Below are 11,689 nucleotides of genomic sequence, written 5' to 3'. Positions count from 1 at the left end.
CTCCCTGCAAGCTGCTCCAGCTCCAGTCTGCTTTCAGGTTACTAAACCGTGGGGGAGTACACAAAATGTTCTTTCTTTTTCCAGCCCAATTGAACTTTGAATTGCCAAGGAGTGATATTCTGGCAGCATGTGAATCTGAAATTCTGTTTTACTTCAAAAAGAAAGAAAGAAGAAAGGAAGAAAAATGAAAGAAAAGAAACAAAAAAAGAAAAAGGGAAAGAAAAATTCTCACTCAGGTATCTTTCCCTTCATACCAGGAATCTTTTCCTGTGTTTTCTCTATCTCAGTGTCTGTGAGGTGTCTCAGTGCCTGTTAGATGTCTCATTAATGGACTGGTATTCCTGACACAATGCTTTTTAGGAGTTAGGTTTCTGGCTAAATCTATGCTACATTTTTAGTGACAAAATAGCATACAGGGAAAGTGAAAAATAATACCGGAGTCTTGAATAATGTTGTTAGCTCATCTTCATGAATTAATTACATTTCTTCTTTTAAAAACAAAAAGAACCATTAAAATTTCAGTTTCACATTATGTTGCTTTCACAAATACATTGGCTAATAGTATGTATATTGAGCCATTACTGATAATGAATTTTTGTTGGCTGGAGACTACAGCCAGAAAGAATAAAGTGAAAAAAAAGAAAGAAGAAGTATTTGTATCCCTCCATGTCTATACAGTCTTCTCCTAGCCTGGTTTAGTAAAACTTCACTTTCTTAAAGAAGCTATTTACTAGACTTGGTTTAGCCACCTACCAACATTTAGGGGCCCCATCTTTTTTTTTATGTTTCAGTATTTAGGGAATCTAACATAAATGGAAAATGACTGTTTCTGCCTCTGCTTATAAAGTAAAAGTGAAATGGAGTTAGGCAAAATTTGTTTTAGGGTGAGCTTACTCTCCTCGATGTAGCTAAATCTATCCAACAGCTTAAACCTTAGATGCTAGGTTGAAAATTATAGACTGTGAAAATTAAAGCAACAAAGAAATTGGGATCCTAAATACTATTATTAATAAAAACAGTTCAGAAATAAGCCATAGAATATGCAAATAAAAACCACAGTGAATGAGGAGAATGAAAAAGGCTAGCAACACCAAGCATTGGTGCAACTGACATTCTTCTCTTCCTCTGGGGGAAGTGCCACCATTTTAGAAAACTAGCAGTAAAACTAAAGCTACATAGACACGTATCTTCTGATTCAGCAATTTCATTCCTTGGTAAAGAATTGAGAGAAATGAGTCCATATGTTCTTAAAAGATGTGCAAAGAATGTTTACAGAAGCACTAGTGTTATTAGTCCCAGAGTGGAAAAAATCAATAGTAGTATCGATGAATTAATTGTGGCACATTATGACAGAAGAATAATATAGCATAAAAGATGAGCCAACCATAAGTACATACAATGACATGGATAAAATTCACAAGCTCAATGTTGAATGAAAGAGACTGGATATCAATGGGTATATTGTGTATTATTCAATTTTCTTTAAATCTTATTATTCAACATACTTCAAAAACAGGTAAAAATAATATATAGCATCACAAGTTAGGGTGGTGGTTAGAATTACAGAGTAGTGTCAAGAAGGGAGCACAAGGGGGACTTTGGAATCCTGCTGGTGTTCAGTTTCTTGATCTGGGTGCTGGTTACCTAAGTATGTTCACTTTGTGATTTAAAAAGAAAGAATAAAGAGAAATGCCAGCTATAGAAATAAAGAGTATTGGCAGTCTAAAAGTGTTTGTGTTTTGTTTTTTTCAACCATGGAAAGAGTTCAAGAAAGGAATAGATGATTAAACTCTATAAAAATTTGGGAGTGAAAGTTTTGATCTCTTTAAGTAAGCGGTTCTCAACCTGTGAGTTGTGACCCCTTTGGGGGTCAAATGACCCTTTCACAGTGGTCACCTAAGGCCATCAAAAAGCACATATATAATTACATATTGGTTTTGTGATTAATCACTATGCTTTAATTATGTTTAATTTGTAACAATGAAAGTACATCTTGCATATCAGATATTTACATTACAATTCATAACAGTAGCAAAGTTACAGTTATGAAGTAGGAACAAAAATAATTTTATGGTGGGGATCACCACAACATGAGGAACTGTATTAAAGGGTCACGGCATTAGGAAGGTTGAGAACCCCTGCTCTAAGTAGCCACGGCTAAATGTTTAAACAAAATGTAAGACAGTTTCCACAGTGTTTCAAACTTGTCTGATCTTTAGAATTGTGGAAGCTTGTAAAAATATCGACTCTAGGTCTTTCTTTAGGATATTCTAATTTACTGTGTTTGAGATGAGGCCAGGTGTTTACCTCTTTTTTTATTATCTTATTTTAATTTTTTTAGAGACAAATGTTTTTTTTTGTTTTTTGTTTTTTTTTGTAAAAAAGGAGTTAAAAAGGGATTCTTAATTCATTTTCTCTCTTCTGGTAATTGAACTGCGATAGTCAAATGAACAGCAACATATAAGAATTCTCTTGCAGTCCTTCGTCTTATGCAGAAATTCAAAGATGCCTAAGTTATGTGACTTGCAATTATTATTTTCTAGACAGAGGTGCCAGCTGTTGTGCTTTCCAGTGTGTCAGCAGTTGCTACATTTTCCTTCTTGTCTTCAGGTTTCATGGCAGGAAACAGACAGTCTTCCTTGATGTTACTAGTGCCTGTGAGAGACATGGTGACATGGTCAATGCCCATGCCCCAGCCAGCTGTGGGTGGCAGCCCTCAGTCCAGGGCAGTGCAGAAGTTTTCATCTATAAGCATGTTCTTTGAAAAGTGCCACTGCCTCAGGGGGTCATTCAGCTCAGTGTAAGCATTCCTGATGTCCTTCTTCATGACAAAAAGCTGTAAGTGCTCAGACTGTCTTTAAAGAGGTGCCATTTTGCCTAGGGCTCGTTATCTGTGGATGATCACAGGTGGATGTAGGACTGATACATGTCACTTCCAGGAACTCCCCAACAAGCTTATCAAGGAGATTGACTGTAGTCTGAGGTGGAGGGCATTTAACACTCTTTGCACACAGATGTCATCAAATTTCTTCAGTTTTGGTGAGGTTAGTTTCTGGAAGCTTCACCCCAGGACTTCCTCAAGATCTTCTACATGCTGATTCTTCAGAAAGCTGGGGTGAAGTCAATCTTGTAGGCTTGGCTCTTTGGGCTCTCTGGATGGTAGATCACCTTGTAACCACCTATAATATGCTTCATCATCCCTGAAATCATCTTTTCTGTGATATTCATGAAATTGTGATAGTCTGTGTAGGCCAAGTGGAAATCACCAGTAGTGAGCTCAGGATTGTGAGTCAAATCAATTCCTTCACTCCAGAACCAGCATCTAGTTTCCTAAACCCAGGCAACACTACCAACCATGAGCATCTTATGGTAGAGTTCTGGAGCAATTCTCATATATAAATTCAGGTCCAGCTCATTGTGGTAGATGATAGAAGACTTGGCCACTGTTCCCACTGGGGTGATGTTCATCATGAGAGCTTAAGCCTCTAGGAATCCCAACTCATCCAGGAAACTTCTTATATATGTGATGATCTTAGAGTGGATGATAAATTTATGCCCCACAAAGTCATTCAGGATCAAGTCCAAATATTTCTGACAATACTGTGTTCCCTTATCTTTGAGGCCAAAGTGAAGATGAGATAACATATGCAAGCAAGGAGAGAGCAGTGTGATGTCATAGGGGATGATGTCAGCTCACCCTTCTTGGCTTTCCCAGAATTTCCCTGAACTCCAATTATGTCTCCCTGATGTAGTTTGTTACTGATATGAATAAATTCTTCTTCTGATTCATGATTCCTGGAATTGGCCATGACTTGCAACTTGACTCCATCTCCTCTAAGGTCATAAAAGATGAACTTTTCCCCAGAAGCCCTTTTGGCATGGGTCCTACCTGCCACCTTTAAGGTGATGTCACCCAGGCAGACCCCAGGCTGGGGGTGGCTGTGCTAATGGATAAAGTGAGTGAGTGGCACATCAATATGGAACTTGTGTGACTGTGGGTCCTTGCCATTGCTTTTTAGTTGATGGACTGGTTGGCTGTGGAACTTGTAGTATTGGGTTGGGTCCAGTTTTCCTTCCTGGCACTCACATTATTGTCAGTGATGTGGCTGGTAGCAGCAACATTGACCTGGCCAACCTGTTTCTCACTGAGCTCGACTTTTGGGCTTCCTTCTCCACTACTTTCTTCTCAGCTTTCAGACATCTCTTTAGCTCATTTTTTGTTTAGTTTCAGCTGGCTGCCATCCACATGCACCCCAGGTCCCTGCACTGGAGAGCCCAGCCTTAAAGGTGGTATCTTTATTTTTAATGCACAACTTGATTATTCTAATGGTTAGTCCAAAAGTGAGAAACAGAATTCTGTGATTTCTTTTTTTACAACTAAAACTGATGGAGCCTGAATTATTTCTCCTCGCTCCACCCCAACCCTCCCACTTACCACCAATTCCAATCTGAGCAATGATTCTCAGATTTTGCTTTATGCACTTGTTAAATACGCAGATTTCTTGGTCTGACCCTGAGGATTTTGAGTTGTTAGGTTTGCATTTTTCATAAGCATGTTAGAAGCAACTCAGATTAGGAAACGGCTTGTTTCAGTGTACATTGAGAAACTAGGGCCTGGAGAAAATAGATACTTGGCTGAACAAATATGTTTGCTTAGTCTTTCCACTTTATGGCTGGGCTGGTTATCTAACATTGGTTATTATTAAATGAATATTAAAGTCAGAGGAGATGGGAGGTGTGTCTCATTTTCTTCTTAGGGGTGATTTTACAGCATTTGTTAATGTCCTACTTAGCCAGTGAGCATTAGGGAAGTTACAATGTCCAGATGATTGCAGTTATTTGTAGCATTGTTTTGTTATAATCATTATTAGAATTAACCTGGAAAAACTGAGTTTCCTTTATATATACATCACTTTTAATAAAACAGTAATCTATTTCCCCAGTCTCCAGGTTTACTGAGTATCTATTACATGCTTTGTTTCTGAAATATCATTTGGTCCCTATCATTCCAGGGCGCAAAACAATTTATGTTACAAATCGTACAGGGCCTCATGCATTTTTATGTTTTGCTCATCTGAATTAGAATATAGATAAATGTTTGCCTGCTTTTAGTTATTTGATAGGAATTCTATTAAAACTGAAATGCAGAGAAATTGTCAGAAACAGTTTTAGCTTACTATAATGCAGATTCAACCAGTTCTTGCAAATTGTAATTATGGGTTCTTTCTCCAATTAAGAAAGACCAAATTATTTAATCTCCTAGAAACTTTGCTGGCCTAACATCTTGCCTCTATGCATTAAGCAGTTGCTGTTATTCAGGAGAAGGTACTTCATTATGTCAGGAATGCACAGATATAGGAAATGAAAAAGAAGAAGAAGACTATTATCACTTTAGTTAAATGATCTGTTACATTCAGTTCAGCAGTGTTTGCTTAATACTTTTTGTCATAGGTAGTATGGGATCCCAGGCTTCCTGAAATTTCTTTGCCATGTATGTTCTATAGTTTTTTGTTGGTACATGAAAATGCTTTTTAGAAGAGTCTAATAATTGGGAGAACTAAGTATATTTATTTACTATATTATTTCTGCATTTTAAATATAGTCCAGATATATCTGAATTTTTGTGAAAATAAATAAAATAATGTGAGGTTATCTTAGAGATGAACTGGTACCCATTTTAGAAGGCATTTTGGCATCTATTGTAAGAGCTTAAACTTGGAGTAGGTGGGATTGTAAACTAATACATGGAAGAGAGTAAATTATTAGAACCACTTTGGAAAATTGTTCAACAATATCTACTACAACTAAACATATATCTACCCTATGACTCAGCAGTGCCACTCCTAGGTGTATTCTCAGGAAAAATATTCACCAAGAGATTGTACAGGAATCTTCATAGCAGCACTATTCATATTGTCCCCAAAAGGAAGCTAATCTAATACCAGTCAACAATAGAGAAGATAAGTAATGAGAATAAATAGTCTTTAACTACACACAATCATATGGATGAATCTCACAAACAATATTAAGAGAAATAAGTTAGAAGCAAAAGAGTATATACTATATAATTCCTTTTAGTGAAAGCACAAAAATAGTCAAAATTAATTTCTGCTGTTATAGATCAAGATAGTGGTTATTCATGAAGATTGTATAGTAATTGAAAGAGAGCATTAGAGGGTTTTGGAGGGAGTAATAATATTTTCCTTTTTATTGATGCTTAGAAAGGTATGCTAAGTTCGTTAAAATTTATTGAGCTGTATATTTATGATAAGTGTCATTTTACACATTTATTATACTCCAATAAGATATTTGTAAGCATGAGTTTGATGCGAACTGGAATCAGTTTTCAGTATTTATTAATTATGCTTATACATACCTGTTCATCCAAGATGGCATTATATAAAAGTAGAAATTAATATAAATATAGACAATATTCTTTGGCATCGTGAAATAACCATTTTCTTTTGCATAGTGTTTAGTGTGTGATAAGGAGGTGGTATAGCCAGGTGGAATAACATCAGGATTTTTAGCATAAAACCAGATTTGAGTTCTGATATTGTTTTTGATAAACTGAGTCTTGGGGCCATGTCGTATAACCTGTCTAGGCCTCACTTTCCTAGAAAAGTGAAGTATAATAGTATCTAAGGCTATATGGGACTACTGTAAGTTCCTAGAGTTCTATATTATTTGTTTACCAGAATGCGAATCTCACAGGGGAAGAGATTTTTTTCTGTCTTATTCATTATACTGTGCCAAGTTTCTGGAACTGTGTCTGCCTAGTAATCAGTACTTACTAAATATTTCTTTTTTTTTTTTATAATGTTTTTTATTGATTATATTGTTACAGCAGTTCCAATCTTCTCCCCCTTGTTCCCCTCCACCCAGCACCCCCCTCCCCCAGCAATCCCCCCCAAGTCCATACCCCTGGTTCATAAAAATTAACTATCCCCCCCCTCTCAAATATTAGGACCCTTTGTAATCTTGTAAAGGACAATGGGCGAAGGTCTCAAGCTCCTCTAGCTGCTTAAAGCTGGACATGGTCGTCGTCCTACCTACCCTTGGGTCCAGAAAACCCTAATAAGAGTGGGGGTGTGGAGGGGAGGGTGGCCTTCCCACATGGGGAAGGATCGTGCAGACTCCAGGTCAGTTGGCTGTCTCCGGTCAACGGCGTGCTTGGTTTAACAGGCTGGTGTCCTTGTTGTGTTCTGGGGGCAACAGATTTGGCAAAAAGGGTTAAAAGACATCATTCAATCCATAACTACTAGATGACAGAAGGCAGGGATTAATTTTTCAATGTTCCATATTAGGGAAAGAAAAAAAAAAAAAAAGGCTTCTTTGTAAGAAGGTGTGCTAGGCACATCTCGCCTGTCCAAAACCCTTTTGCCCATTATACTTAGTTTGGGCTGAGGTAAATAGTTTAGGTTACTAAATATTTCTTAAGTGAACAAATTACTAAAATAAGAATACCAAAAGGACTATGCAAATAGAAAATCTGTGCACATTCTAGCTGCTGTTCTTACTACTGTCAGAATATTACTAAAAGTCATGAGGCCACCAGAAGATAGCAACATGCCAAAAAAGATAAGAAAAGAAAAAGAAAGAAAGGAAACTGGACCTTTATCTTACACAATACACAAAAATTAACTCAGAATGGGTTGAAGACTTGAAAATACTCTCTGAACTGTAAAACTCAAGGAAACATAGGAGGTAAATTCCTTAACGTTGGTCTTGGAAATGATCTTTTTGGACTTGACACCAAAAGCAAAGGCAAAAATGGGCAAAAATAAACAAGTGGAAGTACATCAAACTAAAATGCTTTTGGACAACAAAGAAAACCTACAGAATGGGAGAAAATCTTTGTTATATATTGAACAGCAGTATTATTCATAATAGCCTCGATATGTAAACAACCTAAGTGTCTATCAACAATGAATAGAGCTTCTGGTCAAGATGGTGGAATAGGTAAATGAGTTACTTGCATTCTTCCACAACCACATAAAAATTACAACCTAACTATAGAACAATCATCATTCAGAACCATCTGAAATCTATAATAGCTGAACAGAAGTCATATAACTTATAATATAAAGAAGCCACATGAAAACTGGTAGGAGGGGTAGAGGTGTGGAATGGACTGGTTTCACACCCATGTGTCTCTGTTAAAAATTGAGAGGGACATCTTGGCTGTAGAGGTCCCCCCTGAGGGGTTCCAGCCCTACGCCAGGGCCCCAGTCCAGGATTTCAGTCCTGGGAAGAGATAGTACCCATAACTTCTGGCTGTAAAAAACAGTACACAGAGGTCTACTGGAGTTCAGGAATTACTCTTAAAGGGCTTGTGCACAGACTACCTCAGACTCATTTGTTCTGAGCTCCAGCACTGGGGCAGCAGCTCCAAAGGTGCCGGGGACTTATGGGGTGGGAATCAATTGTTCAGCAAGGGCTATTGGGGGTTATCTTTCTCCCAGACAGAAGTGCCAGTAGAGCTCATTGTTCCTTTGCTGGGTCATTCCCCAACAGAGTCAGCAGGCACTTCCATACCTGGGTCTCTTCATCAACCTGGCTATTACTGTTTTTCTTGACCTGGTGATACTCTGAGACCATGCCCCACCCAACCTGCAGAGATCCCAAGCTGTTACTACTTGCTTTTCCATATGAGTGGACTATCTTGGCTCATACTTCATACTTTCATAAAATCTCTGAAACAAATAGCATCTAGCTTCGGTGTACCCCCAGGCCTGGCACTAGGGCAGTTGGCCTTGGTTCATAGCATAGCCTCTCCTGGGCACCTCCAAACTTCACACAAGTAGCAGGCATCTGCAGATAACTTTGTAGTTCATGCAGAAGGACCCAGGCAGAACACAGGCAGCAGCTGACTTTGGCCTGCACCTTCCCAGTGCCCCCAGAGCCAGCACACCTAGTACACAACTTCATATTTTGCCCAAGCACCATCCAACCACCTCCACCAGTGACACACTCAAGGAGTGAACTCAGTCAAGCACAAGAGCCCCACTAAAGTGTGTCCTGCACTATGGGGTTAGCACATGCACAGCAGATCCTCCACAGTGGTGGCAACCATTCCTCACAGCCAATCAACCTAGGGATAAGTTACTCTCTTTGAAGTACTAACAGCAATCAAGGCTCAATTACAACAGGAGACTGCACATAGCCCACATGGGGTTGGGGACATACCTGGATTGCCCAGCTCAGATGATCGAGGTTACCCCTACTGGGCCTATAGGACACCTATTATGTAAGACCACTCTATGAAGACCTAGAGACATAGCAGCTCTACCTAATACTATACATAAAAACAAACACGGGGGGGAGGGCAGCCAAAATAAAGAGAGAAAAATACGTGTCCAAAATGGGAAAGAAAAAAAAAAAGAACAAAGCTCCAGAAAAAGAACTGAAAAAAATGGATACAAGCAATCTACCAGATACATATTTTAAAACACTGGTTATAAAGATGCTCAATTAACTTAGAGGAAGGATGATGAATTTAGTGAGAACTTCAACAAAGAAATAAGGAGCATAAAAATGGACATAGAAAACATAAAAAAGAACCAGTCAGAAATAAAGAATACAGAGATCCAAGATGATGTAAGAGTAAGTGGAGGTTATACTAACCTCCTCCCAAGATTAATCTGGAATTACAGCTAAATTGTAGAGAACTCATCTGGATTAACCAACTGAACAATAGACTTATAACCATGGACAGACAGAAGAAACCACTTCACCACAACATGGTTGGTATGGAGTGCAGAAGAGATGTGAGAGGGCTGGCTGGGCTCCCACAGGTGGCAGCTGAAATGCTGGGGGGAAATTTTAACAGTTGAAGGGTTCTCTTGAGAAGTGTGGGATCTAAACCCCAAGCTGGGCTCCCCAACCTATAGCCAGAACCAAAAAGGGACCCAGATAACATCCAGCTGTGTAAAGCAGTGGGGTTTCTGTCTGCCAGGGAGAGATGGCTGGAGACACAGAGAACCTCTTAAATCGCCAATGCACAAAATTTAATTTGCAGCCACTTATGCTGAGCTCTGGAAAAGGTGGCTGGGGCAGAGTGGGCTACAGACACTTGAGAAGACTCTGGGGACAACGGCTTGGGAAGAGAACTGGGAAAGCAGCTGCCAGGATCCTTGTGTTGATTCATTCCTCATTCTGCAGGAGCCATCTAGATCAGGCAGAGCAGTCCCCTCCAAGTGGCATAAGCCTGAGGGGAAGCAATAGCCCCACCTGTAGGAATTACTCTGCCCCACTCTGTGGTGCTTAAACCTGGCTCTGATTACACATTTACTAGATTAACAACTGAAGGAGACAGCCACAGATTGTGGATTGCTGATAGTCTTGAACAGGCTGCCTAGAGCCAGACTGGCACACCATCTGACAGTATTAGGGACAGATACAGAAAGATAAGAAAGTGGTAAACACTAGATACTACTGAGACAAATTCCACTGTGATCTTCTTCATGATTTGCGTTATTTACTCTCCTGGATGGCTTTTGAACGTTCATTCCATATCCTTCAAGTTTGTGCCTATTATGTCACTAGTTTTTATATTATATTCTCCTCTTCCCTTCTCTTATTACATTTTACCTTCTTCTTTCCTCTTATATTCATTTTAAATTTTATTTTCTCTCTTGCTACAACTTGTTTCCATTCTGCACTCTTACTATTTTTACCCTCTCCAGCCTCTCAAAATCGTGTTTGTTTGTTTTTTGTCATTAGTCATCTAACATTCTTTTTCCTATTTTAAAAATACCATTATACTCTCTCCACCTTTAGCAATCTTTGCTTACTGATTGTGGATATGGTTGTTGTTTTTGTATTTCTTAATTTTATTTCAATATCTTCACTAGTTTTGTATGTCAAATCTCAAATTTTACCATTTATCTCTCCTGCTCCATTTTGCCTTCCTCCTGCCCAATTTTTTTAAATTAAAAATTTCACACTTATGGCCAAGATGGAGGCCTAGAAAAACACGCTGCATTTCCCTTCACAACTAATAAGGAATACGACTACCTCAAAAGGACACAACCAGAAGTTCCAGAGAATCAAGCTGCATGGAAGTCCAACAAACAAAGGAATAAAGAATAAATACTTATCCAGACAGAGCCCCCATGGTCCTAGAACACCCATGGACCCACCCACTCTGGGAACGACGGCCAGAGCAATGGCTAGAGAAGCACCAGTCTCATACAGAAGTGGGAGAAGTGCATGGAGAAGGGGGAGAGCTGAGCAAGTCACACTGTCCCCTCTCAACCCCTCCCCCACATACAGCACCACAACCTGGTGAAATGGGTTGCTCTGTACTGATGAATACCTCAAGGCTCTGCCCCTTACAATGTAAGAGATGTGACAGCTCTACCTAAGACACAGAGGCAAACAAACACAGGAGCCTGTCAAGAGGACAAGACAGAGATGTATGGCCCAAAAGAGGGAACGAATCAACGTTCCAGTAGGAGAACTAAGCATCGAGGAGATAGCCAAATTAACAGATGAGGAGATAGCCAACCAAACAGACGTTGAGTTTAAAACACTGGTGATAAAGATGATCACAGGTTTGACAGTTATGATTAACTATGGCAAACGCATAAGGGAAGAAGTGAAGGTTATGCTAAATGAAACTAAGGAAAATCCACACAAAAATGATGGTGAAGAGAAGGATACTGGGATTCAAATTAATGATTTG

At 39.1% G+C, this 11,689-nt stretch overlaps 1 pseudogene; it reads right to left on the bottom strand.

The window, feature by feature from the left end:
- Positions 1-2,539: 2,539 nt before the first annotated feature.
- LOC150003181 (lysine--tRNA ligase pseudogene) lies at positions 2,540-3,809 on the bottom strand (annotated as a pseudogene).
- Between the last annotated feature and the right edge of the window lie 7,880 nt (positions 3,810-11,689).

Source organism: Furipterus horrens, unplaced genomic scaffold, assembly GCF_987537825.1.
Source record: "Furipterus horrens unplaced genomic scaffold, mFurHor1.1.pri manual_scaffold_8, whole genome shotgun sequence".
NCBI lineage: Eukaryota > Metazoa > Chordata > Mammalia > Chiroptera > Furipteridae > Furipterus > Furipterus horrens.
The sequence above is the reverse complement of the archived record's forward strand: the minus strand, read 5'-3'. Positions and strand labels throughout refer to the sequence as shown.